This window comes from Cololabis saira, unplaced genomic scaffold (genome assembly GCF_033807715.1).
Source record: "Cololabis saira isolate AMF1-May2022 unplaced genomic scaffold, fColSai1.1 scf042, whole genome shotgun sequence".
Classification (NCBI taxonomy): domain Eukaryota; kingdom Metazoa; phylum Chordata; class Actinopteri; order Beloniformes; family Belonidae; genus Cololabis; species Cololabis saira.
In genome coordinates this window covers 30,902-52,500 of record NW_026906206.1, presented here as the reverse complement: position 1 = coordinate 52,500, position 21,599 = coordinate 30,902, and the positions used below count along the sequence as shown (strand labels likewise).

General features: G+C 46.3%; 54 non-coding genes and 2 pseudogenes across 54 annotated transcripts; all 56 read left to right on the top strand.

Annotated features, from left to right (window-relative positions):
* Positions 1 to 155: 155 nt before the first annotated feature.
* On the top strand, positions 156 to 274 carry LOC133432159 (5S ribosomal RNA). Its single transcript, XR_009776470.1, has one exon. It is a non-coding gene; the product is annotated as a 5S ribosomal RNA (ribosomal RNA).
* A 199-nt stretch (positions 275 to 473) lies between these two features.
* Positions 474 to 592, top strand: LOC133432049 (5S ribosomal RNA). Its single transcript, XR_009776364.1, has one exon. It is a non-coding gene; the product is annotated as a 5S ribosomal RNA (ribosomal RNA).
* Positions 593 to 809: 217 nt separating this feature from the next.
* Positions 810 to 928, top strand: LOC133432095 (5S ribosomal RNA). Its single transcript, XR_009776410.1, has one exon. It is a non-coding gene; the product is annotated as a 5S ribosomal RNA (ribosomal RNA).
* Positions 929 to 1,144: 216 nt separating this feature from the next.
* On the top strand, positions 1,145 to 1,263 carry LOC133432167 (5S ribosomal RNA). The gene has a single exon (XR_009776478.1). It is a non-coding gene; the product is annotated as a 5S ribosomal RNA (ribosomal RNA).
* A 199-nt stretch (positions 1,264 to 1,462) lies between these two features.
* Positions 1,463 to 1,581, top strand: LOC133432283 (5S ribosomal RNA). Its single transcript, XR_009776592.1, has one exon. It is a non-coding gene; the product is annotated as a 5S ribosomal RNA (ribosomal RNA).
* Positions 1,582 to 1,780: 199 nt separating this feature from the next.
* Positions 1,781 to 1,899, top strand: LOC133432417 (5S ribosomal RNA). The gene has a single exon (XR_009776720.1). It is a non-coding gene; the product is annotated as a 5S ribosomal RNA (ribosomal RNA).
* Positions 1,900 to 2,098: 199 nt separating this feature from the next.
* On the top strand, positions 2,099 to 2,217 carry LOC133432131 (5S ribosomal RNA). The gene has a single exon (XR_009776443.1). It is a non-coding gene; the product is annotated as a 5S ribosomal RNA (ribosomal RNA).
* A 200-nt stretch (positions 2,218 to 2,417) lies between these two features.
* On the top strand, positions 2,418 to 2,536 carry LOC133432158 (5S ribosomal RNA). Its single transcript, XR_009776469.1, has one exon. It is a non-coding gene; the product is annotated as a 5S ribosomal RNA (ribosomal RNA).
* A 199-nt stretch (positions 2,537 to 2,735) lies between these two features.
* LOC133432048 (5S ribosomal RNA) lies at positions 2,736 to 2,854 on the top strand. The gene has a single exon (XR_009776363.1). It is a non-coding gene; the product is annotated as a 5S ribosomal RNA (ribosomal RNA).
* A 217-nt stretch (positions 2,855 to 3,071) lies between these two features.
* Positions 3,072 to 3,190, top strand: LOC133432078 (5S ribosomal RNA). The gene has a single exon (XR_009776393.1). It is a non-coding gene; the product is annotated as a 5S ribosomal RNA (ribosomal RNA).
* Positions 3,191 to 3,389: 199 nt separating this feature from the next.
* On the top strand, positions 3,390 to 3,508 carry LOC133432293 (5S ribosomal RNA). Its single transcript, XR_009776602.1, has one exon. It is a non-coding gene; the product is annotated as a 5S ribosomal RNA (ribosomal RNA).
* Positions 3,509 to 3,707: 199 nt separating this feature from the next.
* LOC133432156 (5S ribosomal RNA) lies at positions 3,708 to 3,826 on the top strand. Its single transcript, XR_009776467.1, has one exon. It is a non-coding gene; the product is annotated as a 5S ribosomal RNA (ribosomal RNA).
* Positions 3,827 to 4,025: 199 nt separating this feature from the next.
* Positions 4,026 to 4,144, top strand: LOC133432047 (5S ribosomal RNA). Its single transcript, XR_009776362.1, has one exon. It is a non-coding gene; the product is annotated as a 5S ribosomal RNA (ribosomal RNA).
* A 217-nt stretch (positions 4,145 to 4,361) lies between these two features.
* Positions 4,362 to 4,480, top strand: LOC133432094 (5S ribosomal RNA). Its single transcript, XR_009776409.1, has one exon. It is a non-coding gene; the product is annotated as a 5S ribosomal RNA (ribosomal RNA).
* Positions 4,481 to 4,696: 216 nt separating this feature from the next.
* On the top strand, positions 4,697 to 4,815 carry LOC133432166 (5S ribosomal RNA). The gene has a single exon (XR_009776477.1). It is a non-coding gene; the product is annotated as a 5S ribosomal RNA (ribosomal RNA).
* A 199-nt stretch (positions 4,816 to 5,014) lies between these two features.
* On the top strand, positions 5,015 to 5,133 carry LOC133432408 (5S ribosomal RNA). Its single transcript, XR_009776711.1, has one exon. It is a non-coding gene; the product is annotated as a 5S ribosomal RNA (ribosomal RNA).
* Positions 5,134 to 5,332: 199 nt separating this feature from the next.
* Positions 5,333 to 5,451, top strand: LOC133432414 (5S ribosomal RNA). The gene has a single exon (XR_009776717.1). It is a non-coding gene; the product is annotated as a 5S ribosomal RNA (ribosomal RNA).
* Positions 5,452 to 5,656: 205 nt separating this feature from the next.
* On the top strand, positions 5,657 to 5,775 carry LOC133432263 (5S ribosomal RNA). The gene has a single exon (XR_009776572.1). It is a non-coding gene; the product is annotated as a 5S ribosomal RNA (ribosomal RNA).
* Positions 5,776 to 5,974: 199 nt separating this feature from the next.
* Positions 5,975 to 6,093, top strand: LOC133432281 (5S ribosomal RNA). Its single transcript, XR_009776590.1, has one exon. It is a non-coding gene; the product is annotated as a 5S ribosomal RNA (ribosomal RNA).
* A 217-nt stretch (positions 6,094 to 6,310) lies between these two features.
* Positions 6,311 to 6,429, top strand: LOC133432328 (5S ribosomal RNA). The gene has a single exon (XR_009776636.1). It is a non-coding gene; the product is annotated as a 5S ribosomal RNA (ribosomal RNA).
* Positions 6,430 to 6,628: 199 nt separating this feature from the next.
* On the top strand, positions 6,629 to 6,747 carry LOC133432270 (5S ribosomal RNA). The gene has a single exon (XR_009776579.1). It is a non-coding gene; the product is annotated as a 5S ribosomal RNA (ribosomal RNA).
* A 217-nt stretch (positions 6,748 to 6,964) lies between these two features.
* On the top strand, positions 6,965 to 7,083 carry LOC133432230 (5S ribosomal RNA). The gene has a single exon (XR_009776540.1). It is a non-coding gene; the product is annotated as a 5S ribosomal RNA (ribosomal RNA).
* Positions 7,084 to 7,283: 200 nt separating this feature from the next.
* On the top strand, positions 7,284 to 7,402 carry LOC133432259 (5S ribosomal RNA). The gene has a single exon (XR_009776568.1). It is a non-coding gene; the product is annotated as a 5S ribosomal RNA (ribosomal RNA).
* A 199-nt stretch (positions 7,403 to 7,601) lies between these two features.
* On the top strand, positions 7,602 to 7,720 carry LOC133432275 (5S ribosomal RNA). The gene has a single exon (XR_009776584.1). It is a non-coding gene; the product is annotated as a 5S ribosomal RNA (ribosomal RNA).
* Positions 7,721 to 7,925: 205 nt separating this feature from the next.
* On the top strand, positions 7,926 to 8,044 carry LOC133432343 (5S ribosomal RNA). The gene has a single exon (XR_009776650.1). It is a non-coding gene; the product is annotated as a 5S ribosomal RNA (ribosomal RNA).
* Positions 8,045 to 8,260: 216 nt separating this feature from the next.
* On the top strand, positions 8,261 to 8,379 carry LOC133432248 (5S ribosomal RNA). The gene has a single exon (XR_009776557.1). It is a non-coding gene; the product is annotated as a 5S ribosomal RNA (ribosomal RNA).
* A 217-nt stretch (positions 8,380 to 8,596) lies between these two features.
* LOC133432120 (5S ribosomal RNA) lies at positions 8,597 to 8,715 on the top strand. Its single transcript, XR_009776433.1, has one exon. It is a non-coding gene; the product is annotated as a 5S ribosomal RNA (ribosomal RNA).
* Positions 8,716 to 8,915: 200 nt separating this feature from the next.
* LOC133432360 (5S ribosomal RNA) lies at positions 8,916 to 9,034 on the top strand. Its single transcript, XR_009776665.1, has one exon. It is a non-coding gene; the product is annotated as a 5S ribosomal RNA (ribosomal RNA).
* A 217-nt stretch (positions 9,035 to 9,251) lies between these two features.
* Positions 9,252 to 9,370, top strand: LOC133432155 (5S ribosomal RNA). The gene has a single exon (XR_009776466.1). It is a non-coding gene; the product is annotated as a 5S ribosomal RNA (ribosomal RNA).
* Positions 9,371 to 9,587: 217 nt separating this feature from the next.
* Positions 9,588 to 9,706, top strand: LOC133432426 (5S ribosomal RNA; annotated as a pseudogene).
* A 1,904-nt stretch (positions 9,707 to 11,610) lies between these two features.
* LOC133432061 (5S ribosomal RNA) lies at positions 11,611 to 11,729 on the top strand. Its single transcript, XR_009776376.1, has one exon. It is a non-coding gene; the product is annotated as a 5S ribosomal RNA (ribosomal RNA).
* A 217-nt stretch (positions 11,730 to 11,946) lies between these two features.
* LOC133432212 (5S ribosomal RNA) lies at positions 11,947 to 12,065 on the top strand. The gene has a single exon (XR_009776522.1). It is a non-coding gene; the product is annotated as a 5S ribosomal RNA (ribosomal RNA).
* A 199-nt stretch (positions 12,066 to 12,264) lies between these two features.
* On the top strand, positions 12,265 to 12,383 carry LOC133432256 (5S ribosomal RNA). The gene has a single exon (XR_009776565.1). It is a non-coding gene; the product is annotated as a 5S ribosomal RNA (ribosomal RNA).
* A 217-nt stretch (positions 12,384 to 12,600) lies between these two features.
* Positions 12,601 to 12,719, top strand: LOC133432241 (5S ribosomal RNA). The gene has a single exon (XR_009776551.1). It is a non-coding gene; the product is annotated as a 5S ribosomal RNA (ribosomal RNA).
* Positions 12,720 to 12,936: 217 nt separating this feature from the next.
* Positions 12,937 to 13,055, top strand: LOC133432200 (5S ribosomal RNA). Its single transcript, XR_009776511.1, has one exon. It is a non-coding gene; the product is annotated as a 5S ribosomal RNA (ribosomal RNA).
* Positions 13,056 to 13,253: 198 nt separating this feature from the next.
* On the top strand, positions 13,254 to 13,372 carry LOC133432236 (5S ribosomal RNA). The gene has a single exon (XR_009776546.1). It is a non-coding gene; the product is annotated as a 5S ribosomal RNA (ribosomal RNA).
* A 217-nt stretch (positions 13,373 to 13,589) lies between these two features.
* On the top strand, positions 13,590 to 13,708 carry LOC133432405 (5S ribosomal RNA). Its single transcript, XR_009776708.1, has one exon. It is a non-coding gene; the product is annotated as a 5S ribosomal RNA (ribosomal RNA).
* A 199-nt stretch (positions 13,709 to 13,907) lies between these two features.
* LOC133432175 (5S ribosomal RNA) lies at positions 13,908 to 14,026 on the top strand. Its single transcript, XR_009776486.1, has one exon. It is a non-coding gene; the product is annotated as a 5S ribosomal RNA (ribosomal RNA).
* A 199-nt stretch (positions 14,027 to 14,225) lies between these two features.
* On the top strand, positions 14,226 to 14,344 carry LOC133432173 (5S ribosomal RNA). Its single transcript, XR_009776484.1, has one exon. It is a non-coding gene; the product is annotated as a 5S ribosomal RNA (ribosomal RNA).
* Positions 14,345 to 14,561: 217 nt separating this feature from the next.
* On the top strand, positions 14,562 to 14,680 carry LOC133432180 (5S ribosomal RNA). Its single transcript, XR_009776491.1, has one exon. It is a non-coding gene; the product is annotated as a 5S ribosomal RNA (ribosomal RNA).
* A 200-nt stretch (positions 14,681 to 14,880) lies between these two features.
* On the top strand, positions 14,881 to 14,999 carry LOC133432359 (5S ribosomal RNA). The gene has a single exon (XR_009776664.1). It is a non-coding gene; the product is annotated as a 5S ribosomal RNA (ribosomal RNA).
* Positions 15,000 to 15,216: 217 nt separating this feature from the next.
* Positions 15,217 to 15,335, top strand: LOC133432126 (5S ribosomal RNA). Its single transcript, XR_009776439.1, has one exon. It is a non-coding gene; the product is annotated as a 5S ribosomal RNA (ribosomal RNA).
* A 217-nt stretch (positions 15,336 to 15,552) lies between these two features.
* LOC133432114 (5S ribosomal RNA) lies at positions 15,553 to 15,671 on the top strand. Its single transcript, XR_009776427.1, has one exon. It is a non-coding gene; the product is annotated as a 5S ribosomal RNA (ribosomal RNA).
* Positions 15,672 to 15,870: 199 nt separating this feature from the next.
* On the top strand, positions 15,871 to 15,989 carry LOC133432416 (5S ribosomal RNA). The gene has a single exon (XR_009776719.1). It is a non-coding gene; the product is annotated as a 5S ribosomal RNA (ribosomal RNA).
* A 217-nt stretch (positions 15,990 to 16,206) lies between these two features.
* On the top strand, positions 16,207 to 16,325 carry LOC133432191 (5S ribosomal RNA). The gene has a single exon (XR_009776502.1). It is a non-coding gene; the product is annotated as a 5S ribosomal RNA (ribosomal RNA).
* A 199-nt stretch (positions 16,326 to 16,524) lies between these two features.
* On the top strand, positions 16,525 to 16,643 carry LOC133432267 (5S ribosomal RNA). The gene has a single exon (XR_009776576.1). It is a non-coding gene; the product is annotated as a 5S ribosomal RNA (ribosomal RNA).
* Positions 16,644 to 16,842: 199 nt separating this feature from the next.
* LOC133432381 (5S ribosomal RNA) lies at positions 16,843 to 16,961 on the top strand. The gene has a single exon (XR_009776685.1). It is a non-coding gene; the product is annotated as a 5S ribosomal RNA (ribosomal RNA).
* A 199-nt stretch (positions 16,962 to 17,160) lies between these two features.
* Positions 17,161 to 17,279, top strand: LOC133432419 (5S ribosomal RNA). Its single transcript, XR_009776722.1, has one exon. It is a non-coding gene; the product is annotated as a 5S ribosomal RNA (ribosomal RNA).
* Positions 17,280 to 17,478: 199 nt separating this feature from the next.
* LOC133432042 (5S ribosomal RNA) lies at positions 17,479 to 17,597 on the top strand. Its single transcript, XR_009776357.1, has one exon. It is a non-coding gene; the product is annotated as a 5S ribosomal RNA (ribosomal RNA).
* Positions 17,598 to 17,814: 217 nt separating this feature from the next.
* On the top strand, positions 17,815 to 17,933 carry LOC133432425 (5S ribosomal RNA; annotated as a pseudogene).
* Positions 17,934 to 19,837: 1,904 nt separating this feature from the next.
* On the top strand, positions 19,838 to 19,956 carry LOC133432060 (5S ribosomal RNA). The gene has a single exon (XR_009776375.1). It is a non-coding gene; the product is annotated as a 5S ribosomal RNA (ribosomal RNA).
* Positions 19,957 to 20,173: 217 nt separating this feature from the next.
* On the top strand, positions 20,174 to 20,292 carry LOC133432244 (5S ribosomal RNA). Its single transcript, XR_009776553.1, has one exon. It is a non-coding gene; the product is annotated as a 5S ribosomal RNA (ribosomal RNA).
* A 199-nt stretch (positions 20,293 to 20,491) lies between these two features.
* LOC133432255 (5S ribosomal RNA) lies at positions 20,492 to 20,610 on the top strand. The gene has a single exon (XR_009776564.1). It is a non-coding gene; the product is annotated as a 5S ribosomal RNA (ribosomal RNA).
* A 217-nt stretch (positions 20,611 to 20,827) lies between these two features.
* LOC133432240 (5S ribosomal RNA) lies at positions 20,828 to 20,946 on the top strand. The gene has a single exon (XR_009776550.1). It is a non-coding gene; the product is annotated as a 5S ribosomal RNA (ribosomal RNA).
* A 217-nt stretch (positions 20,947 to 21,163) lies between these two features.
* On the top strand, positions 21,164 to 21,282 carry LOC133432199 (5S ribosomal RNA). The gene has a single exon (XR_009776510.1). It is a non-coding gene; the product is annotated as a 5S ribosomal RNA (ribosomal RNA).
* Positions 21,283 to 21,480: 198 nt separating this feature from the next.
* Positions 21,481 to 21,599, top strand: LOC133432224 (5S ribosomal RNA). Its single transcript, XR_009776534.1, has one exon. It is a non-coding gene; the product is annotated as a 5S ribosomal RNA (ribosomal RNA).

The following is a 21,599-nucleotide window of genomic DNA, read 5'->3' as shown; positions in this document are numbered from 1 at the left end:
ATTTCAAAGTGGTAACAGCGACAGCTCACGTCCTAAAGTGTTTTGCACATGGTTAAGGCACTTTAACTCCAACAAATAAAACCAACAAATCAATGACTTATATTCTATGACTTATCTTCAACTCCATATCAGAGGTATTTCAAGCTGCAGCTTCTGCTTACGGCCATACCAGCCTGGATGCGCCCGATCTCGTCTGATCTCGGAAGCTAAGCAGGGTCGGGCCTGGTTAGTACTTGGATGGGAGACCGCCTGGGAATAGCAGGTGCTGTAAGCTTTTTCAACCTGCAGAGAGCGCTCTCGCTTAATCTACCCACACATATTTCAACGTGGTAACAGCGACAGCTCACGTCCTAAAGGGTTTTGCACATGGTTAAGGCACTTTAACTCCAACAAATAAAACCAACAAATCAATGACTTATATGCTATGACTTATTTTCAACTCCATATAAGAGGTATTTCAAGCTGCAGCTTCTGCTTACAGCCATACCAGCCTGGATGCGCCCGATCTCGTCTGATCTCGGAAGCTAAGCAGGGTCGGGCCTGGTTAGTACTTGGATGGGAGACCGCCTGGGAATACCAGGTGCTGTAAGCTTTTTCAACCAGCAGAGAGCGCTCTCGCTTAATCTACCCACACATATTTCAACGTGGTAACAGCGACAGCTCACGTCCTAAAGGGTTTTTCACATGGTTAAGGCACTTTAACTCCAACAAATATGCGCTTCTAAATTATTATCACCAACAAATCAATGACTTATATTATATGACTTATCTTCAACTCCATATAAGAGGTATTTCAAGCTGCAGCTTCAGCTTACGGCCATACCAGCCTGGATGCGCCCGATCTCGTCTGATCTCGGAAGCTAAGCAGGGTCGGGCCTGGTTAGTACTTGGATGGGAGACCGCCTGGGAATATCAGGTGCTGTAAGCTTTTTCAACCAGCAGAGAGCGCTCTCGCTTAATCTACCCACACATATTTCAAAGTGGTAACAGCGACAGCTCACGTCCTAAAGTGTTTTGCACATGGTTAAGGCACTTTAACTCCAACAAATAAGCGCTTCTAAATTATTATCACCAACAAATCAATGACTTATATTATATGACTATCTTCAACTCCATATAAGAGGTATTTCAAGCTGCAGCTTCAGCTCACGGCCATACCAGCCTGGATGCGCCCGATCTCGTCTGATCTCGGAAGCTAAGCAGGGTCGGGCCTGGTTAGTACTTGGATGGGAGACCGCCTGGGAATACCAGGTGCTGTAAGCTTTTTCAACCTGCAGAGAGCGCTCTCGCTTAATCTACCCACACATATTTTAACGTGGTAACAGCGACAGCTCACGTCCTAAAGTGTTTTGCACATGCTTAAGGCACCTTAACTCCAACAAATAAAACCAACAGATCAATGACTTATATTCTATGACTTATCTTCAACTCCATATAAGAGGTATTTCAAGCTGCAGCTTCTGCTTACGGCCATACCAGCCTGGGTGCGCCCGATCTAGTCTGATCTCGGAAGCTAAGCAGGGTCGGGCCTGGTTAGTACTTGGATGGGAGACCGCCTGGGAATACCAGGTGCTGTAAGCTTTTTCAACCAGCAGAGAACGCTCTCGCTTAATCTACCCACACATATTTCAACATGGTAACAGCGACAGCTCACGTCCTAAAGTGTTTTGCACATGGTTAAGGCACTTTAACTCCGACAAATAAAACCAACAAATCAATGACTTATATTCTATGACTTATCTTCAACTCCATATAAGAGGTATTTCAAGCTGCAGCTTCTGCTTACGGCCATACCAGCCTGGATGCGCCCGATCTCGTCTGATCTCGGAAGCTAAGCATGGTCGGGCCTGGTTAGTACTTGGATGGGAGACCGCCTGGGTTTACCAGGTGCTGTAAGCATTTTCAACCAGCAGAGAGCGCTCTCACTTAATCTACCCACACATATTTCAACGTGGTAACAGCGACAGCTCACGTCCTAAAGGGTTTTGCACATGGTTAAGGCACTTTAACTCCAACAAATAAAACCAACAGATCAATGACTTATATTCTACGACTTATCTTCAACTCCATATAAGAGGTATTTCAAGCTGCAGCTTCTGCTTACGGCCATACCAGCCTGGATGCGCCCGGTCTCGTCTGATCTCGGAAGCTAAGCAGGGTCGGGCCGGGTTAGTACTTGGATGGGAGACCGCCTGGGAATACCAGGTGCTGTAAGCTTTTTCAACCTGCAGTAGAGCGCTCTCGCTTAATCTACCCACACATATTTCAACGTGGTAACAGCGACAGCTCACGTCCTAAAGTGTTTTGCACATGGTTAAGGCACTTTAACTCCAACAAATAAAACCAACAGATCAATGACTTATATTCTATGACTTATCTTCAACTCCATATAAGAGGTATTTCAAGCTACAGCTTCTGCTTACGGCCATACCAGCCTGGATGCGCCCGATCTCGTCTGATCTCGGAAGCTAAGCAGGGTCGGGCCTGGTTAGTACTTGGATGGGAGACCGCCTGGGAATAGCAGGTGCTGTAAGCTTTTTCAACCTGCAGAGAGCGCTCTCTCTTAATCTACCCACACATATTTCAACGTGGTAACAGCGACAGCTCACGTCCTAAAGGGTTTTGCACATGGTTAAGGCACTTTAACTCCAACAAATAAAACCAACAAATCAATGACTTATATGCTATGACTTATTTTCAACTCCATATAAGAGGTATTTCAAGCTGCAGCTTCTGCTTACAGCCATACCAGCCTGGATGCGCCCGATCTCGTCTGATCTCGGAAGCTAAGCAGGGTCGGGCCTGGTTAGTACTTGGATGGGAGACCGCCTGGGAATACCAGGTGCTGTAAGCTTTTTCAACCAGCAGAGAGCGCTCTCGCTTAATCTACCCACACATATTTCAACGTGGTAACAGCGACAGCTCACGTCCTAAAGGGTTTTTCACATGGTTAAGGCACTTTAACTCCAACAAATATGCGCTTCTAAATTATTATCACCAACAAATCAATGACTCATATTATATGACTTATCTTCAACTCCATATAAGAGGTATTTCAAGCTGCAGCTTCAGCTTACGGCCATACCAGCCTGGATGCGCCCGATCTCGTCTGATCTCGGAAGCTAAGCAGGGTCGGGCCTGGTTAGTACTTGGATGGGAGACCGCCTGGGAATATCAGGTGCTGTAAGCCTTTTCAACCAGCAGAGAGCGCTCTCGCATAATCTACCCACACATATTTCAAAGTGGTAACAGCGACAGCTCACGTCCTAAAGTGTTTTGCACATGGTTAAGGCACTTTAACTCCAACAAATAAAACCAACAAATCAATGACTTATATTCTATGACTTATCTTCAACTCCATATCAGAGGTATTTCAAGCTGCAGCTTCTGCTTACGGCCATACCAGCCTGGATGCGCCCGATCTCGTCTGATCTCGGAAGCTAAGCAGGGTCGGGCCTGGTTAGTACTTGGATGGGAGACCGCCTGGGAATACCAGGTGCTGTAAGCTTTTTCAACCAGCAGAGAGCGCTCTCGCTTAATCTACCCACACATATTTCATCGTGGTAACAGCGACAGCTCACGTCCTAAAGTGTTTTGCACATGGTTAAGGCACTTTAACTCCAACAAATAAAACCAACAGATCAATGACTTATATTCTATGACTTATCTTCAACTCCATATAAGAGGTATTTCAAGCTACAGCTTCTGCTTACGGCCATACCAGCCTGGATGCGCCCGATCTCGTCTGATCTCGGAAGCTAAGCAGGGTCGGGCCTGGTTAGTACTTGGATGGGAGACCGCCTGGGAATAGCAGGTGCTGTAAGCTTTTTCAACCTGCAGAGAGCGCTCTCGCTTAATCTACCCACACATATTTCAACGTGGTAACAGCGACAGCTCACGTCCTAAAGGGTTTTGCACATGGTTAAGGCACTTTAACTCCAACAAATAAAACCAACAAATCAATGACTTATATGCTATGACTTATTTTCAACTCCATATAAGAGGTATTTCAAGCTGCAGCTTCTGCTTACAGCCATACCAGCCTGGATGCGCCCGATCTCGTCTGATCTCGGAAGCTAAGCAGGGTCGGGCCTGGTTAGTACTTGGATGGGAGACCGCCTGGGAATACCAGGTGCTGTAAGCTTTTTCAACCAGCAGAGAGCGCTCTCGCTTAATCTACCCACACATATTTCAACGTGGTAACAGCGACAGCTCACGTCCTAAAGGGTTTTTCACATGGTTAAGGCACTTTAACTCCAACAAATATGCGCTTCTAAATTATTATCACCAACAAATCAATGACTTATATTATATGACTTATCTTCAACTCCATATAAGAGGTATTTCAAGCTGCAGCTTCAGCTTACGGCCATACCAGCCTGGATGCGCCCGATCTCGTCTGATCTCGGAAGCTAAGCAGGGTCGGGCCTGGTTAGTACTTGGATGGGAGACCGCCTGGGAATATCAGGTGCTGTAAGCTTTTTCAACCAGCAGAGAGCGCTCTCGCTTAATCTACCCACACATATTTCAAAGTGGTAACAGCGACAGCTCACGTCCTAAAGTGTTTTGCACATGGTTAAGGCACTTTAACTCCAACAAATAAGCGCTTCTAAATTATTATCACCAACAAATCAATGACTTATATTATATGACTATCTTCAACTCCATATAAGAGGTATTTCAAGCTGCAGCTTCAGCTCACGGCCATACCAGCCTGGATGCGCCCGATCTCGTCTGATCTCGGAAGCTAAGCAGGGTCGGGCCTGGTTAGTACTTGGATGGGAGACCGCCTGGGAATACCAGGTGCTGTAAGCTTTTTCAACCTGCAGAGAGCGCTCTCGCTTAATCTACCCACACATATTTTAACGTGGTAACAGCGACAGCTCACGTCCTAAAGTGTTTTGCACATGCTTAAGGCACCTTAACTCCAACAAATAAAACCAACAGATCAATGACTTATATTCTATGACTTATCTTCAACTCCATATAAGAGGTATTTCAAGCTGCAGCTTCTGCTTACGGCCATACCAGCCTGGGTGCGCCCGATCTAGTCTGATCTCGGAAGCTAAGCAGGGTCGGGCCTGGTTAGTACTTGGATGGGAGACAGCCTGGGAATACCAGGTGCTGTAAGCTTTTTCAACCAGCAGAGAACGGTCTCGCTTAATCTAGCCACACATATTTCAACGTGGTAAGAGCGACAGCTCACGTCCTAAAGTCTTTTGCACATGGTTAAGGCACTTTAACTCCAACAAATAAAACCAACAAATCAATGACTTATATTCTATGACTTATCTTCAACTCCATATCAGAGGTATTTCAAGCTGCAGCTTCTGCTTACGCCCATACCAGCCTGGATGCGCCTGATCTCGTCTGATCTCGGAAGCTAAGCAGGGTCGGGCCTGGTTAGTACTTGGATGGGAGACAGCCTGGGAATACCAGGTGCTGTAAGCTTTTTCAACCAGCAGAGAACGGTCTCGCTTAATCTAGCCACACATATTTCAACGTGGTAACAGCGACAGCTCACGTCCTAAAGTGTTTTGCACATGGTTAAGGCACTTTAACTCCAACAAATAAAACCAACAAATCAATGACTTATATCATATGACTTATCTTCAACTCCATATAAGAGGTATTTCAAGCTGCAGCTTCAGCTTCAGCTTACGGCCATACCAGCCTGGATGCGCCCGATCTCGCCTGATCTCGGAAGCTAAGCAGGGTCGGGCTTGGTTAGTACTTGGATGGGAGACCGCCTGGGAATACCAGGTGCTGTAAGCTTTTTCAACCAGCAGAGAGCGCTCTCGCTTAATCTACCCACACATATTTCAACGTGGTAACAGCGACAGCTCACGTCCTAAAGTGTTTTGCACATGGTTAAGGCACTTTAACTCCAACAAATAAAACCAACAAATCAATGACTTATATTCTATGACTTATCTTCAACTCCATATAAGAGGTATTTCAAGCTGCAGCTTCTGCTTACGGCCATACCAGCCTGGATGCGCCCGATCTCGTCTGATCTCGGAAGCTAAGCAGGGTCGGGCCTGGTTAGTACTTGGATGGGAGACCGCCTGGGAATACCAGGTGCTGTAAGCTTTTTCAACCAGCAGAGAACCCTCTAGCTTAATCTACCCACACATATTTCAACGTGGTAACAGCGACAGCTCACGTCTTAAAGTGTTTTGCACATAGTTAAGGCACCTTAACTCCAACAAATAAGCGCTTCTAAATTATTATCACCAACAAATCAATGACATATATTCTATGACTTATCTTCAACTCCATATAAGAAGTATTTCAAGCTGCAGCTTCTGCTTACGGCCATACCAGCCTGGATGCGCCCAATCTCGTCTGATCTCGGAAGCTAAGCAGGGTCGGGCCTGGTTAGTACTTGAATGGGAGACCGCCTGGGAATACCAGGTGCTGTAAGTTTTTTCAACCAGCAGAGAGCGCTCTCGCTTAATCTACCCACACATATTTCAACGTGGTAAAAGCGACAGCTCACGTCCTGAAGTGTTTTGCACATGGTTAAGGCACTTTAACTCCAACAAATAAAACCAACAAATCTATGACCTATATTCTATGACTTATCTTCAACTCCATATAAGAGGTATTTCAAGCTGCAGCTTCTGCTTACGGCCATACCAGCCTGGATGCGCCCGATCTCGTCTGATCTCGGAAGCTAAGCAGGGTCGGGCCTGGTTAGTACTTGGATGGGAGACCGCCTGGGAATACCAGGTGCTGTAAGCTTTTTCAACCAGCAGAGAACCCTCTAGCTTAATCTACCCACACATATTTCAACGTGGTAACAGCGACAGCTCACGTCCTAAAGTGTTTTGCACATGGTTAAGGCACTTTAACTCCAACAAATAAGCGCTTCTAAATTATTATCACCAACAAATCAATGACTTGTATTATATGACTTATCTTCAACTCCATATAAGAAGTATTTCAAGCTGCAGCTCCAGCTTACGGCCATACCAGCCTGGATGCACCCGATCTCGTCTGATCTCGGAAGCTAAGCAGGGTCGGGCCTGGTTAGTACTTGGATGGGAGACCGCCTGGGAATACCAGGTGCTGTAAGCTTTTTCAACCTGCAGTAGAGCGCTCTCGCTTAATCTACCCACACATATTTCAACGTGGTAACAGCGACAGCTCACGTCCTAAAGTGTTTTGCACATGGTTAAGGCACTTTAACTCCAACAAATAAAACCAACAGATCAATGACTTATATTCTATGACTTATCTTCAACTCCATATAAGAGGTATTTCAAGCTACAGCTTCTGCTTACGGCCATACCAGCCTGGATGCGCCCGATCTCGTCTGATCTCGGAAGCTAAGCAGGGTCGGGCCTGGTTAGTACTTGGATGGGAGACCGCCTGGGAATACCAGGTGCTGTAAGCTTTTTCAACCAGCAGAGAGCGCTCTCGCTTAATCTACCCACACATATTTCAACGTGGTAACAGCGACAGCTCACGTCCTAAAGTGTTTTGCACATGGTTAAGGCACTTTAACTCCAACAAATAAAACCAACAAATCAATGACTTATATTCTATGACTTATCTTCAACTCCATATAAGAGGTATTTCAAGCTGCAGCTTCTGCTTACGGCCATACCAGCCTGGATGCGCCTGATCTAGTCTGATCTCGGAAGCTAAGCAGGGTAGGGCCTGGTTAGTACTTGGATGGGAGACCGCCTGGGAATACCAGGTGCTGTAAGCTTTTTCAACCTGCAGAGAGCGCTCTCGCTTAATCTACCCACACATATTTTAACGTGGTAACAGCGACAGCTCACGTCCTAAAGTGTTTTGCACATGGTTAAGGCACTTTAACTCCAACAAATAAAACCAACAAATCAATGACTTATATCATATGACTTATCTTCAACTCCATATAAGAGGTATTTCAAGCTGCAGCTTCAGCTTCAGCTTACGGCCATACCAGCCTGGATGCGCCCGATCTCGCCTGATCTCGGAAGCTAAGCAGGGTCGGGCTTGGTTAGTACTTGGATGGGAGACCGCCTGGGAATACCAGGTGCTGTACGCTTTTTCAACCAGCAGAGAGCGCTCTCGCTTAATCTACCCACACATATTTCAACGTGGTAACAGCGACAGCTCACGTCCTAAAGTGTTTTGCACATGGTTAAGGCACTTTAACTCCAACAAATAAGCGCTTCTAAATTATTATCACAAACAAATCAATGACTTGTATTATATACTTATCTTCAACTCCATATAAGAAGTATTTCAAGCTGCAGCTTCAGCTTACGGCCATACCAGCCTGGATGCGCCCGATCTCGTCTGATCTCGGAAGCTAAGCAGGGTCGGGCCTGGTTAGTACTTGGATGGGAGACCGCCTGGGAATACCAGGTGCTGTAAGCTTTTTCAACCAGCAGAGAGCGCTCTCGCTTAATCTACCCACACAAATTTCAACGTGGTAACAGCGACAGCTCATGTCCTAAAGTGTTTTGCACATGGTTAAGGCACTTTAACTCCAACAAATAAGCGCTTCTAAATTCTTATCACCAAGAAATCAATGACTTATATTCTATGACTTATCTTCAACTCCATATAAGAGGTATTTCAAGCAGCAGATTTTGCTTACGGCCATACCAGCCTGGATGCGCCTGATCTCGTCTGATCTCGGAAGCTAAGCAGGGTCGGGCCTGGTTAGTACTTGGATGGGAGACCGCCTGGGAATACCAGGTGCTGTAAGCTTTTTCAACCAGCAGAGAACGCTCTCGCTTAATCTACCCACACATATTTCAACGTGGTAACAGCGACAGCTCACGTCCTAAAGTGTTTTGCACATGGTTAAGGCACTTTAATTCCAAACAAATAAAACCAACAAATCAATGACTTATATGCTATGACTTATTTTCAACTCCATATAAGAGGTATTTCAAGCTGCAGCTTCTGCTTACAGCCATACCAGCCTGGATGCGCCCGATCTCGTCTGATCTCGGAAGCTAAGCAGGGTCGGGCCTGGTTAGTACTTGGATGGGAGAATGCCTGGGAATACCAGGTGCTGTAAGCATTTTCAACCAGCAGAGAGCGCTCTCGCTTAATCTACCCACACATATTTCAACGTGGTAACAGCGACAGCTCACGTCCAAAAGTGTTATTCACATGGTTAAGGCACTTTAACTCCAACAAATAAACGCTTCTAAATTATTATCACCAACAAATCAATGACTTATATTATATGACTTATCTTCAACTCCATATAAGAGGTATTTCAAGCAGCAGCTTCTGCTTACGGCCATACCAGCCTGGATGCACCCGATCTCGTCTGATCTCGGAAGCTAAGCAGGGTCAGGCCTGGTTAGTACTTGGATGGGAGACCGCCTGGGAATACCAGGTGCTGTAAGCATTTTCAACCAGCAGAGAGCGCTCTCGCTTAATCTACCCACACAAATTTCAACGTGGTAACAGCGACAGCTCATGTCCTAAAGTGTTTTGCACATGGTTAAGGCACTTTAACTCCAACAAATAAGCGCTTCTAAATTCTTATCACCAAGAAATCAATGACTTATATTCTATGACTTATCTTCAACTCCATATAAGAGGTATTTCAAGCAGCAGATTCTGCTTACGGCCATACCAGCCTGGATGCGCCTGATCTCATCTGATCTCGGAAGCTAAGCAGGGTCGGGCCTGGTTAGTACTTGGATGGGAGACCGCCTGGGAATACCAGGTGTTGGACTATTGGACTAATATGATTATGAATTCATGACATATGTGAGTGGGTGAACATTTCTCTTGGGCCAGTAAAGGGCCGAAGCCAAGCCAAAGTTTATGCTGCATGACTCCAGACCAGATAACAGACTCCATGGGGTTTACGACACCTGGGAGGGGGGTCAGGCGCAGTATAGCCCCCACAAACCCAGCAGGGTTCCTGCCAGACCTGGAGGAACAAAGGAAAAGACAACGCAAAGGGACCAGGGACAGACTCCCTGGGGTGACGACACCAGGGGGGGTCAGACTAAATGGAGCCCCAGGAAGCAAGCTCTGAAGGGGGGGACTGTCCCTCTCAGTAAAACCGCCCCAAGCCCAAAAGCGGGAAGCACCCAATCACTTGCCAGGGGCTGGTGACATCACGCAGCCCGCGAAACTCAAAAGCTCCCTTCCTGCCCAGTGCTCACTCTCTCCCTCAGCCAGCGGACCGGACAAGACGTGCCTGCCGACGGTGCAGCCGCTGCCGCATCTACTCCCCGAGAGCCTGGGGTGGGGGGGGAGCCGTTCCGGACCTGCATTAACAGGCCGGGCGTAAAATCCGATACCAGAGCACGGCGCTCTCAACTCTTTCTGTCTGCTAACTCCTTTCTTCCTTTGAGCACTTTCTCCACACCAGGGACCGTGCGTCCAGGAAGATTGCTCCGCCAGAACCCGCTGTAGAAGCTCCAGCCTTGGACCCGCGAACCCCTCCCGCAGCCCTGCGACACACAAGGGACGTGAGCCGACGTTCCGAAGGAGGAACCGGCCCCCCCGTCGCAACGAGGCCGGTGTTGAGGCCGCGGTCAGGACCAGAGAGCCGGCGTGAGGCGCCGCTGCAGCAACTGTTGCCCTTTTCTTTTTGAAGTAGGAGCAGGACAGAGACTGAGGGACCGCTCGCTATCGGAGCATCCCCGCCAGAAGCGATCGGCGGTGGGGTCAAAGCTGAACCGGACCTCTCCGACACCGGGAACCCCGGCAGGAACCCGGTCACCACCGACAGAGCCCGCAGATCCAGAATCCAGAGGAGACGTGAGGTGGCGTTTGGGCGATCAGTCAGTTAGAACGGTGTAAAGCTGAACTTATGTTTAATGAGATTACTGTATGCGTATTACTGTACGTTATCATTATTGTGTTCTTTATCATCTTTATTATTATTACATTTGATTCTTTTCTTTTCATTCCATGCATTTAACGTTTATGTTTCATTTTATTGATTGTTGTTTTTCTTGTTAGTTAATGGTTTTATAATAATGTTGTGTGCCATCAGATTTATTCGGGTAGTTATTTACATCCCTTTTGATACCCGTATGTAAATAAATTCTGATTGATTTCTTTATGAGTGGTTGTTATTTCATGCAAGATTTGGTCACAAATTGATTTGTTTAAGCAGAGCCTAGTGTTCGGACATCACGCCTTCACTGTTATTCTGTAAGATTTGCTGTTCTGCAGGATAATTCAAAAATCATATGAGACTGATTTTCTGCTGTTTTAGTTATCGAATTCCACCGGAGTAAGGCCCCGGCGGTGGTGCCCCTACGAGAATTATCATTTTTGATAATACAATTTGATAAATAGTCAACTTTATTAATTATTAATAATTCTTTAATAGAATTATCATTAGCCTTGATAACTGGACAGCCAAGCTACCTATGAGTTGCACAACACAGGTGCTGTAAGCTTTTTCAACCAGCAGAGAGCGCTCTCGCTTAATCTACCCACACATATTTCAACGTGGTAACAGCGACAGCTCACGTCCTAAAGTGTTTTGCACATGGTTAAGGCACTTTAACTCCAATAAATAAGTGCTTCTAAATTATTATCACCAACAAATCAATGACTTATATTATATGACTTATCTTCAACTCCATATAAGAGGTATTTCAAGCAGCAGCTTCTGCTTACGGCCATACCAGCCTGGATGCGCCCGATCTCGTCTGATCTCGGAAGCTAAGCAGGGTCGGGCCTGGTTAGTACTTGGATGGGAGACCGCCTGGGAATACCAGGTGCTGTAAGCATTTTCAACCAGCAGAGAGCGCTCTCGCTTAATCTACCCACACATATTTCAACGTGGTAACAGCGACAGCTCACGTCCAAAAGTGTTTTTCACATGGTTAAGGCACTTTAACTCCAACAAATAAGCGCTTCTAAATTATTATCACCAACAAATCAATGACTTATATTATATGACTTATCTTCAACTCCATATAAGAAGTATTTCAAGCTGCAGCTTCAGCTTATGGCCATACCAGCCTGGATGCGCCCGATCTCGTCTGATCTCGGAAGCTAAGCAGGGTAGGGCCTGGTTAGTACTTGGATGGGAGACCGCCTGGGAATACCAGGTGCTGCAAGCTTTTTCAACCAGCAGAGAGCGCTCTCGCTTAATCTACCCACACATATTTCAACGTGGTAAGAGCGACAGCTCACGTCCAAAAGTGTTTTGCACATGGTTAAGGCACTTTAACTCCAACAAATAAAACCAACAAATCAATGACTTATATTCTATGACCCATCTTCAACTCCATATAAGAGGTATTTCAAGCTGCAGCTTCTGCTTACGGCCATACCAGCCTGGATGCGCCCGATCTCGTCTGATCTCGGAAGCTAAGCAGGGTCGGGCCTGGTTAGTACTTGGATGGGAGACCGCCTGGGAATACAAGGTGCTGTAAGCTTTTTCAACCAGCAGAGAGCGCTCTCGCTTAATCTACCCACACATATTTCAACGTGGTAACAGCGACAGCTCACGTCCAAAAGTGTTTTTCACATGGTTAAGGCACTTTAACTCCAACAAATAAGCGCTTCTAAATTATTATCACCAACAAATCAATGACTTATATTATATGACTTATCTTCAACTCCATATAAGAGGTATTTCAAGCAGCAGCTTCTGCTTACGGCCATACCAGCCTGGATGCGCCCGATCTTGTCTGATCTCGGAAGCTAAGCAGGGTCGGGCCCGGTTAGTACTTGGATGGGAGACCGCCTGGGAATACCAGGTGCTGTAAGCATTTTCAACCAGCAGAGAGCGCTCTCGCTTAATCTACCCACACATATTTCAACGTGGTAACAGCGACAGCTCACGTCCTAAAGTGTTTTGCACATGGTTAAGGCACTTTAACTCCAACAAATAAGCGCTTCTAAATTATTATCACCAACAAATCAATGACTTATATTATATGACTTATCTTCAACTCCATATAAGAGGTATTTCAAGCTGCACCTTCAGCTTACGGCCATACCTGTCTGGATGCGCCCGATCTCGTCTGATCTCGGAAGCTAAGCAGGGTCGGGCCTGGTTAGTACTTGGATGGGAGACCGCCTGGGAATATCAGGTGCTGTAAGCTTTTCAACCAGCAGAGAGCGCTCTCGCTTAATCTACCCACACATATTTCAACGTGGTAACAGCGACAGCTCACGTCCTAAAGTGTTTTGCACATGGTTAAGGCACTTTAACTCCAACAAATAAAACCAACAAATCAATGACTTATATGCTATGACTTATCTTCAACTCCATATAAAAGGTATTTCAAGCTGCAGCTTCTGCTTACGGCCATACCAGCCTGGATGCGCCCGATCTCGTCTGATCTCGGAAGCTAAGCAGGGTCGGGCCTGGTTAGTACTTGGATGGGAGACCGCCTGGGAATACCAGGTGCTGTAAGCTTTTTCAACCAGCAGAGAGCGCTCTCGCTTAATCTACCCACACATATTTCAACGTGGTAACAGCGACAGCTCACGTCCTAAAGTGTTTTTCACATGGTTAAGGCACTTTAACTCCAACAAATATGCGCTTCTAAATTATTATCACCAACAAATCAATGACTTATATTATATGACTTATCTTCAACTCCATATAAGAGGTATTTCAAGCTGCAGCTTCTGCTTATGGCCATACCAGCCTGGATGCGCCCGATCTCGTCTGATCTCGGAAGCTAAGCAGGGTCAGGCCTGGTTAGGACTTGGATGGGAGACCGCCTGGGAATACCAGGTGCTGTAAGCTTTTTCAACCAGCAGAGAGCGCTCTCGCTTAATCTACCCACACATATTTCAACGTGGTAACAGCGACAGCTCACGTCCTAAAGTGTTTTGCACATGGTTAAGGCACTTTAAATCCAACAAATAAAACCAACAAATCGCTGACTTATATTCTATGACTTATCTTCAACTCCATATAAGAGGTATTTCAAGCAGCAGATTCTGCTTACGGCCATACCAGCCTGGATGCGCCCGATCTCGTCTGATCTCGGAAGCTAAGCAGGGTCGGGCCTGGTTAGTACTTGGATGGGAGACCGCCTCGGAATACCAGGTGCTGTAAGCATTTTCAACCAGCAGAGAGCGCTCTCGCTTAATCTACCTACACATATTTCAACGTGGTAACAGCGACAGCTCACGTCCTAAAGTGTTTTGCACATGGTTAAGGCACTTTAACTCCAACAAATAAAACCAACAAATCAATGACTTATATTCTATGACTTATCTTCAACTCCATATCAGAGGTATTTCAAGCTGCAGCTTCTGCTTACGGCCATACCAGCCTGGATGCGCCCGATCTCATCTGATCTCGGAAGCTAAGCAGGGTCAGGCCTGGTTAGTACTTGGATGGGAGACCGCCTGGGAATACCAGGTGCTGTAAGCATTTTCAACCAGCAGAGAGCGCTCTCGCTTAATCTACCCACACAAATTTCAACGTGGTAACAGCGACAGCTCATGTCCTAAAGTGTTTTGCACATGGTTAAGGCACTTTAACTCCAACAAATAAGCGCTTCTAAATTCTTATCACCAAGAAATCAATGACTTATATTCTATGACTTATCTTCAACTCCATATAAGAGGTATTTCAAGCAGCAGATTTTGCTTATGGCCATACCAGCCTGGATGCGCCTGATCTCGTCTGATCTCGGAAGCTAAGCAGGGTCGGGCCTGGTTAGTACTTGGATGGGAGACCGCCTGGGAATACCAGGTGCTGTAAGCTTTTTCAACCAGCAGAGAACGCTCTCGCTTAATCTACCCACACATATTTCAACGTGGTAACAGCGACAGCTCACGTCCTAAAGTGTTTTGCACATGGTTAAGGCACTTTAATTCCAAACAAATAAAACCAACAAATCAATGACTTATATGCTATGACTTATTTTCAACTCCATATAAGAGGTATTTCAAGCTGCAGCTTCTGCTTACAGCCATACCAGCCTGGATGCGCCCGATCTCGTCTGATCTCGGAAGCTAAGCAGGGTCGGGCCTGGTTAGTACTTGGATGGGAGAATGCCTGGGAATACCAGGTGCTGTAAGCATTTTCAACCAGCAGAGAGCGCTCTCGCTTAATCTACCCACACATATTTCAACGTGGTAACAGCGACAGCTCACGTCCAAAAGTGTTATTCACATGGTTAAGGCACTTTAACTCCAACAAATAAACGCTTCTAAATTATTATCACCAACAAATCAATGACTTATATTATATGACTTATCTTCAACTCCATATAAGAGGTATTTCAAGCAGCAGCTTCTGCTTACGGCCATACCAGCCTGGATGCACCCGATCTCGTCTGATCTCGGAAGCTAAGCAGGGTCAGGCCTGGTTAGTACTTGGATGGGAGACCGCCTGGGAATACCAGGTGCTGTAAGCTTTTTAAACCATTAGAGAGCGCTCTCGCTTAATCTACCCACACATATTTCAACGTGGTAACAGCGACAGCTCATGTCCTAAAGTGTTTTGCACATGGTTAAGGCACTTTAACTCCAACAAATAAGTGCTTCTAAATTATTATCACCAACAAATCAATGACTTATATTATATGACTTATCTTCAACTCCATATAAGAGGTATTTCAAGCTGCAACTTCAGCTCACGGCCATACCAGCCTGGATGCGCCCGATCTCATCTGATCTCGGAAGCTAAGCAGGGTCGGGCCTGGTTAGTACTTGGATGGGAGACCGCCTGGGAATACCAGGTGCTGTAAGCTTTTTCGACCAGCAGAGAACGGTCTCGCTTAATCTAGCCACACATATTTCAACGTGGTAACAGCGACAGCTCACGTCCAAAAGTGTTTTGCACATGGTTAAGGCACTTTAACTCCAACAAATAAAACCAACAAATCAATGACTTATATTCTATGACTTATCTTCAACTCCATATAAGAGGTATTTCAAGCTGCAGCTTCTGCTTACGGCCATACCAGCCTGGACGTGCCCGATCTTTTCTGATCTCGGAAGCTAAGCAGGGTCTGGCCTGGTTAGTACTTGGATGGGAGACCGCCTGGGAATACCAGGTGCTGTAAGCATTTTCAACCAGCAGAGAGCGCTCTCGCTTAATCTACCCACACATATTTCAACGTGGTAACAGCGACAGCTCACGTCCTAAAGTGTTTTGCACATGGTTAAGGCACTTTAACTCCAACAAATAAGCGCTTCTAAATTATTATCACCAACAAATCAATGACTTATATTATATGACTTATCTTCAACTCCATATAAGAGGTATTTCAAGCTGCTGCTTCTGCTTACGGCCATACCAGCCTGGATGCGCCCGATCTCGTCTGATCTCGGAAGCTAAGCAGGGTCGGGCCTGGTTAGTACTTGGATGGGAGACCGCCTGGGAATATCAGGTACTGTAAGCTTTTTCAACCAGCAGAGAGCGCTCTCGCTTAATCTACCCACACATATTTCAACGTGGTAACAGCGACAGCTCACGTCCTAAAGTGTTTTGCACATGGTTAAGGCACATTAACTCCAACAAATAAAACCAACAAATCAATGACTTATATTCTATGACTTATCTTCAACTCCATATAAGAGGTATTTCAAGCAGCAGATTCTGCTTACGGCCATACCAGCCTGGATGCGCCCGATCTCGTCTGATCTCGGAAGCTAAGCAGGGTCGGGCCTGTTTAGTACTTGGATGGGAGACCGCCTCGGAATACCAGGTGCTGTAAGCATTTTCAACCAGCAGAGAGCGCTCTCGCTTAATCTACCCACACATATTTCAACGTGGTAAGAGCGACAGCTCACGTCCTAAAGTGTTTTGCACATGGTTAAGGCACTTTAACTCCAACAAATAAAACCAACAAATCAATGACTTATATTCTATGACTTATCTTCAACTCCATATCAGAGGTATTTCAAGCTGCAGCTTCTGCTTACGGCCATACCAGCCTGGATGAGCCCGATCTAGTCTGATCTCGGAAGCTAAGCAGGGTCGGGCCTGGTTAGTACTTGGATGGGAGACCGACTGGGAATACCAGGTGCTGTAAGCTTTTTCAACCAGCAGAGAACGGTCTTGCTTAATCTAGCCACACATATTTCAACGTGGTAACAGCGACAGCTCACGTCCTAAAGTGTTTTGCACATGGTTAAGGCACTTTAACTCCAACAAATAAAACCAACAAATCAATGACTTATATTCTATGACTTATCTTCAACTCCATATAATAGGTATTTCAAGCTGCAGCTTCTGCTTACGGCCATACCAGCCTGAATGCGCCCGATCTAGTCTGATCTCGGAAGCTAAGCAGGGTCAGGCCTTGTTAGTACTTGGATGGGAGACCGCCTGGGAATACCAGGTGCTGTAAGCTTTTTCAACCAGCAGAGAGCGCTCACGCTTAATCTACCCACACATATTTCAACGTGGTAACAGCGACAGCTCACGTCCTAAAGTGTTTTGCACATGGTTAAGGCACTTTAACTCCAACAAATAAAACCAACAAATCAATGACTTATATTCTATGACTTATCTTCAACTCCATATCAGAGGTATTTCAAGCTGCAGCTTCTGCTTACGGCCATACCAGCCTGGATGCGCCCGATCTCATCTGATCTCGGAAGCTAAGCAGGGTCGGGCCTGGTTAGTACTTGGATGGGAGACCGCCTGGGAATACCAGGTGCTGTAAGCATTTTCAACCAGCAGAGAGCGCTCTCGCTTCATCTACCCACACAAATTTCAACGTGGTAACAGCGACAGCTCATGTCCTAAAGTGTTTTGCACATGGTTAAGGCACTTTAACTCCAACAAATAAGCGCTTCTAAATTCTTATCACCAAGAAATCAATGACTTATATTCTATGACTTATCTTCAACTCCATATAAGAGGTATTTCAAGCAGCAGATTCTGCTTACGGCCATACCAGCCTGGATGCGCCTGATCTCATCTGATCTCGGAAGCTAAGCAGGGTCGGGCCTGGTTAGTACTTGGATGGGAGACCGCCTGGGAATACCAGGTGTTGGACTATTGGACTAATATGATTATGAATTCATGACATATGTGAGTGGGTGAACATTTCTCTTGGGCCAGTAAAGGGCCGAAGCCAAGCCAAAGTTTATGCTGCATGACTCCAGACCAGATAACAGACTCCATGGGGTTTACGACACCTGGGAGGGGGGTCAGGCGCAGTATAGCCCCCACAAACCCAGCAGGGTTCCTGCCAGACCTGGAGGAACAAAGGAAAAGACAACGCAAAGGGACCAGGGACAGACTCCCTGGGGTGACGACACCAGGGGGGGTCAGACTAAATGGAGCCCCAGGAAGCAAGCTCTGAAGGGGGGGACTGTCCCTCTCAGTAAAACCGCCCCAAGCCCAAAAGCGGGAAGCACCCAATCACTTGCCAGGGGCTGGTGACATCACGCAGCCCGCGAAACTCAAAAGCTCCCTTCCTGCCCAGTGCTCACTCTCTCCCTCAGCCAGCGGACCGGACAAGACGTGCCTGCCGACGGTGCAGCCGCTGCCGCATCTACTCCCCGAGAGCCTGGGGTGGGGGGGGAGCCGTTCCGGACCTGCATTAACAGGCCGGGCGTAAAATCCGATACCAGAGCACGGCGCTCTCAACTCTTTCTGTCTGCTAACTCCTTTCTTCCTTTGAGCACTTTCTCCACACCAGGGACCGTGCGTCCAGGAAGATTGCTCCGCCAGAACCCGCTGTAGAAGCTCCAGCCTTGGACCCGCGAACCCCTCCCGCAGCCCTGCGACACACAAGGGACGTGAGCCGACGTTCCGAAGGAGGAACCGGCCCCCCCGTCGCAACGAGGCCGGTGTTGAGGCCGCGGTCAGGACCAGAGAGCCGGCGTGAGGCGCCGCTGCAGCAACTGTTGCCCTTTTCTTTTTGAAGTAGGAGCAGGACAGAGACTGAGGGACCGCTCGCTATCGGAGCATCCCCGCCAGAAGCGATCGGCGGTGGGGTCAAAGCTGAACCGGACCTCTCCGACACCGGGAACCCCGGCAGGAACCCGGTCACCACCGACAGAGCCCGCAGATCCAGAATCCAGAGGAGACGTGAGGTGGCGTTTGGGCGATCAGTCAGTTAGAACGGTGTAAAGCTGAACTTATGTTTAATGAGATTACTGTATGCGTATTACTGTACGTTATCATTATTGTGTTCTTTATCATCTTTATTATTATTACATTTGATTCTTTTCTTTTCATTCCATGCATTTAACGTTTATGTTTCATTTTATTGATTGTTGTTTTTCTTGTTAGTTAATGGTTTTATAATAATGTCGTGTGCCATCAGATTTATTCGGGTAGTTATTTACATCCCTTTTGATACCCGTATGTAAATAAATTCTGATTGATTTCTTTATGAGTGGTTGTTATTTCATGCAAGATTTGGTCACAAATTGATTTGTTTAAGCAGAGCCTAGTGTTCGGACATCACGCCTTCACTGTTATTCTGTAAGATTTGCTGTTCTGCAGGATAATTCAAAAATCATATGAGACTGATTTTCTGCTGTTTTAGTTATCGAATTCCACCGGAGTAAGGCCCCGGCGGTGGTGCCCCTACGAGAATTATCATTTTTGATAATACAATTTGATAAATAGTCAACTTTATTAATTATTAATAATTCTTTAATAGAATTATCATTAGCCTTGATAACTGGACAGCCAAGCTACCTATGAGTTGCACAACACAGGTGCTGTAAGCTTTTTCAACCAGCAGAGAGCGCTCTCGCTTAATCTACCCACACATATTTCAACGTGGTAACAGCGACAGCTCACGTCCTAAAGTGTTTTGCACATGGTTAAGGCACTTTAACTCCAACAAATAAGTGCTTCTAAATTATTATCACCAACAAATCAATGACTTATATTATATGACTTATCTTCAACTCCATATAAGAGGTATTTCAAGCAGCAGCTTCTGCTTACGGCCATACCAGCCTGGATGCGCCCGATCTCGTCTGATCTCGGAAGCTAAGCAGGGTCGGGCCTGGTTAGTACTTGGATGGGAGACCGCCTGGGAATACCAGGTGCTGTAAGCATTTTCAACCAGCAGAGAGCGCTCTCGCTTAATCTACCCACACATATTTCAACGTGGTAACAGCGACAGCTCACGTCCAAAAGTGTTTTTCACATGGTTAAGGCACTTTAACTCCAACAAATAAGCGCTTCTAAATTATTATCACCAACAAATCAATGACTTATATTATATGACTTATCTTCAACTCCATATAAGAAGTATTTCAAGCTGCAGCTTCAGCTTATGGCCATACCAGCCTGGATGCGCCCGATCTCGTCTGATCTCGGAAGCTAAGCAGGGTCGGGCCTGGTTAGTACTTGGATGGGAGACCGCCTGGGAATACCAGGTGCTGCAAGCTTTTTCAACCAGCAGAGAGCGCTCTCGCTTAATCTACCCACACATATTTCAACGTGGTAAGAGCGACAGCTCACGTCCAAAAGTGTTTTGCACATGGTTAAGGCACTTTAACTCCAACAAATAAAACCAACAAATCAATGACTTATATTCTATGACCCATCTTCAACTCCATATAAGAGGTATTTCAAGCTGCAGCTTCTGCTTACGGCCATACCAGCCTGGATGCGCCCGATCTCGTCTGATCTCGGAAGCTAAGCAGGGTCGGGCCTGGTTAGTACTTGGATGGGAGACCGCCTGGGAATACAAGGTGCTGTAAGCTTTTTCAACCAGCAGAGAGCGCTCTCGCTTAATCTACCCACACATATTTCAACGTGGTAACAGCGACAGCTCACGTCCAAAAGTGTTTTTCACATGGTTAAGGCACTTTAACTCCAACAAATAAGCGCTTCTAAATTATTATCACCAACAAATCAATGACTTATATTATATGACTTATCTTCAACTCCATATAAGAGGTATTTCAAGCAGCAGCTTCTGCTTACGGCCATACCAGCCTGGATGCGCCCGATCTTGTCTGATCTCGGAAGCTAAGCAGGGTCGGGCCCGGTTAGTACTTGGATGGGAGACCGCCTGGGAATACCAGGTGCTGTAAGCATTTTCAACCAGCAGAGAGCGCTCTCGCTTAATCTACCCACACATATTTCAACGTGGTAACAGCGACAGCTCACGTCCTAAAGTGTTTTGCACATGGTTAAGGCACTTTAACTCCAACAAATAAGCGCTTCTAAATTATTATCACCAACAAATCAATGACTTATATTATATGACTTATCTTCAACTCCATATAAGAGGTATTTCAAGCTGCACCTTCAGCTTACGGCCATACCTGTCTGGATGCGCCCGATCTCGTCTGATCTCGGAAGCTAAGCAGGGTCGGGCCTGGTTAGTACTTGGATGGGAGACCGCCTGGGAATATCAGGTGCTGTAAGCTTTTCAACCAGCAGAGAGCGCTCTCCCTTAATCTACCCACACATATTTCAACGTGGTAACAGCGACAGCTCACGTCCTAAAGTGTTTTGCACATGGTTAAGGCACTTTAACTCCAACAAATAAAACCAACAAATCAATGACTTATATGCTATGACTTATCTTCAACTCCATATAAAAGGTATTTCAAGCTGCAGCTTCTGCTTACGGCCATACCAGCCTGGATGCGCCCGATCTCGTCTGATCTCGGAAGCTAAGCAGGGTCGGGCCTGGTTAGTACTTGGATGGGAGACCGCCTGGGAATACCAGGTGCTGTAAGCT